The sequence below is a fragment of the Limulus polyphemus genome, unplaced genomic scaffold, assembly GCF_000517525.1.
Source record: "Limulus polyphemus unplaced genomic scaffold, Limulus_polyphemus-2.1.2 Scaffold1064, whole genome shotgun sequence".
Classification (NCBI taxonomy): Eukaryota; Metazoa; Arthropoda; class Merostomata; order Xiphosura; family Limulidae; genus Limulus; species Limulus polyphemus.
The window spans coordinates 281,768-285,872 of NW_013666674.1; the positions used below are offsets into that span (position 1 = coordinate 281,768).

Here is a 4,105-nt window from a genome sequence, read left to right on the forward strand (position 1 = left end):
AAAGAAAGAGATGGTATCCAAACATGTTAATATGGCCAAGAAAGCCACTAGGAGGACATTCTGAGCTTTCAATTGGTTATTCAGGTCATATATAGAAGTAGTTTATATATGGGATCATTTCCAAAAATGGAAAGAGGTGGTCAAGGTGTTACTGTCTTTGATTTATTACATGAGCAATATCTTATCAAATTGAAAAGATAAGAGGCTCTTATTTTATATTTTGGCTTGTCAATATTGGTAATTTGAGTTCCTAATTCATAAAAAAACTATAGACATAGTATTTAACATTGCAAACATCTAATTTGAACCAGTGCTGCATTCAACATACAACATGACACGTTAAAAATTGATGTTTAACTGTGTTTTTTAATATTTACTTTCAAATTAAGAAATTGAGTAAGGTATAATACTAACATTTGAATTATAATCTAAAGTTTGATACCAAACTTATTGACATAAATTCATGAAACAGTGGTTCAATAAAATTTTGAATGCGACTCAACAAATGCGATGACATGGTCTTTCACCCGTGACCCATCTCGAAAGGGTTAATATCTCAATCCAACATTTTATGAGGTTCATTCAAATAAATGAGTAGCTGATTTAACAGTTTAAAGTTTTATGTCTCTACCATGCCATCAAAATATGGATGAACAGCTATTATCATGGTGTTTTAGATTCTAAATATCTGACACTTTTCCACAAACAAGGCTGACTCAAAGTTCAATCCCTGATCTGAGTGGAGTTCTAACGACAAATTCATTCACTTGAGACAGAGGACCAAGCACATTGACAGCATCTTTCTCAAGTGGTGCTCCAAGATAATCCTGCTGTAGTTAACCATGTTATTTTTTCATCAATCTTTATGCTCAGAGCATAGTTCAAAAGACTTATGCACCAATTCTCTACAAATCCTCAGTATCCAATTCAATAGAATCATTCTCTCACTCAATCCAGTGTCTTCTTAACTCCCAATTGTCTAGTTATTGGGAGGTTGTGTAGATGAAGAGTGCTTCAGAATGAAGAGAGTGGAATTACCAACTCAAGTCATTGTTTCTGTCCACTAGTATCTTTCCATTTCCAAAATAACACGGCCTCCAATAAGCATAATGAATTCCACTGTGACCAATACATCTTTGTCTCCAAGCTGGTTTCAAACTTGTATCTATTGCCTGAGTATCTTTCAGATGTGTGATGGACCACATTACTTCATCATCACTCATGGATGTCACATCTTAGATTACACTGTGCTATAAATTAGGTTAGTAACCTTTACTATCTTGTGATACCCTCTTTTCAAGATGTTTAGATTTATCAAATCCCATAGCCTTCAGAATAATGTGTCAGCATTTTCATGGTTGCACTTAGGACAAAGCACAATGATAAAGTTGTATTATTGGAGTTTTTGAAACCATCTTGCTACCTGACTTTTATCACCTTAAGGTGATACTTGGTACATGAGGCTAAAGGCTCAAGCAGATGTCGAGAAACAGCAAGTAACACCACCTTTATATTCCAGTTATGTAACTGAAATGGTTGTTTGGGACAAAATACCCGAAATGACTTGAGGGGTCCAGAGAGCAATGGTGACTCAAATAATTTCCATCTTTTCAAGTATAGCCGATAAGGCCGCCTTATATAAGGCAATTGTGGAAGATGCAAAACCCTTGTCAAAGAGCCAGGTCAAAAACTGAGCTATGATTGGCATGTCTGGACAAAGTGGGTTTAACCTCATCGCAATACACCACTGTCAATATGTGTGCCATATTTCCATTGATACATGACCATCATGGGACAATGCAGAGACTGAGACAGGAACATGAAAATCTTAGAAGTTAAATCCTGATGCTGTGCAAAGGACTACATAACCTCCATACATGAAGCTTGAACTAAGGGATGGATGGGTGTAAGATGTTGGATCGTGGCTGCCTCAGCAGAGATGGCCAAAGAGGAAGTAGAAGAGGTGGGCACTCCAAAACGTACAGCAAAAGTGAAAATCAGGGTTGAGCTGGTCCATCTGGTGCTACCAACAGAACATGACAAAGGGTTTAACAAATCATTGCTAGGACTCTGGGTAACAGACAAATCAATGGGTAGGCATATAGGTGTGATCCAATCCAGTCCTGACTGAATGCATCAATTGCCAATGCCAGAGGGTGAGGTACTGGAGTCCAAAATGTCAGTAGTTGAGTGTTATAATGAGTGGCAAATGCATCGAACATTGGAGTCCCGATTCAAGAGCAAATCCAACAGAAAAACTCCTTGTGAAGCATCCATTCTGCCAGAAGAATCTGGCTGGGATGATACAATTGGTCCACCACCAAATTCATCACCCCAGAACATGACAAACTAGTAGGATGATATGATGGAAGTGGGCCCAATATAAAAGATCCAATGTTCAAAAACAAGAGACCTGGACTGAGTGCCCCCTTGACAGGAAATGTAAGACACCACCATGGTATTGTTGGAGTGAAGCATGATGACTTTGCCCCTCAATAATTTAAGACTTGAGATATTGCTCTTTGAACAGAATGTTCTAAAACACTGAGATGGAGGGAAGCTTCGTCGTCCATCCATAGACCCTGGAATTCCTGACTATTGAGATATGTACCCCATTCCTGAATTGAGATATCCGTAAAAAGATGGATCTCTGGATGAGCTGGGGGCAAAGGAACACCTATCATAGTAATGTTCCAATCTAACCACCATTCGAGAACAAAGATGTTGATCCTAAATAAGGAGACTGGTAAATCCAGTGAATCGTTGTTGATCCATTGGTCACCCAGAGACCACTGAAGGGATCGCATGTGCACTCGTCCCAAAGGAATGAGGGATTTGAGTGATGCTCGCATCCCCAAAAGAGGAAGAACCATCTGTGCAGTGGGAGAAGGAGATGTAAGAGTCAGATTGTCTGTTCCACAGCGTGGAGCCAGATGGGAGCCAGATGAGCCCAACTGAGATACGTGTTGAAAAAGACACCCAGATGGATGATATATTGTGTTGGAGTGAGAACAGATTTCTCAGCACTGATAAGAAATCCCGCCTTGGTTACTTCGGAAAGCAGATTCTGGGTGCGACATTAGGCCAACTGACAAAATGATGCCAGCATCAGCCAGTCTTCCTGTAATGGTGTGTGCACAGGCCCAGTTAATGAAGGATGTCGAGAAAAGTTCACACAATTCAGCAGAATACATATGGTGCCAATGCTAGTCCAAAGGGCAAAGCTTTGAACTGCAGCACCTGACCCTTGTGCCCAAAAACAGATAGTGGCGGATGATTCCACTATGGGAATGTGTATATAGATATTGGCAACATCAAACTTGGTCATCCACAGTCCTGGAAAAAAATGCCAATGCAGAATGAACAATGACTCCATTGTCAATCATGAAGGATCTAGGAATTGATTTAGACAAGAAAGATTGATGACCTGATGCCAATCTCAAATCTTCCTGGGCACAATAAACAGACGAGAATAGAACCCTGGAAGAACTGGGATGACTCTCTCCAATGCCCTGTCAACCAACAAATCTCTGATAGCCCTGAAACAAAGTTCTGAAATCTGAGAACCTGTAGGAGACAGAAACACCACAGTTTGGGGAATAATGATGGTGGAGATGTGAACTGAATGACTAATCCTGATGCAAGTACCTGTAGTACCCATAGATCTGTGATTAGGTTTTCCACATGTCCAGAAATTCTCCGAGCCGAGCACATCCCAGAACCCAAAGGCATACATTTCAGGAACAAAAAACATCTAAAAAAGTATTCCCAGACAATTGATTTGTCCCTAAGCCTTCTACACTTCCTACTACATTCTACTTGTCAATTTCCTACGAAACCATAAATTAATTCTCATACTAATTTATTCACTCTACACTGACATAAATAGATAATAATCCACTCTACCCCATAGTCTTTAATGGGATCAGAAAAATTAGAAAATAAAAACTCTTCAAAAGCTTTGGAGAAAGTATAACACAATGCCAAACTTGAAATTGAGTGCTTATGGAAAGAAAATAGTGAACTTAAAAGATCATTTGATGAGTGCAATTGATATTTATAAGCAAAACATTTTGTCATTCTTAAAATTTAAAATCTAGATAAT

General features: G+C 39.0%; 1 long non-coding RNA gene across 1 annotated transcript in view; it reads right to left on the bottom strand.

Moving 5' to 3' along the window:
* LOC106461953 overlaps positions 1-4,105 on the bottom strand; it is a 28,991-nt gene that overhangs the window by 13,088 nt on the left and 11,798 nt on the right. The window lies entirely within an intron of this gene.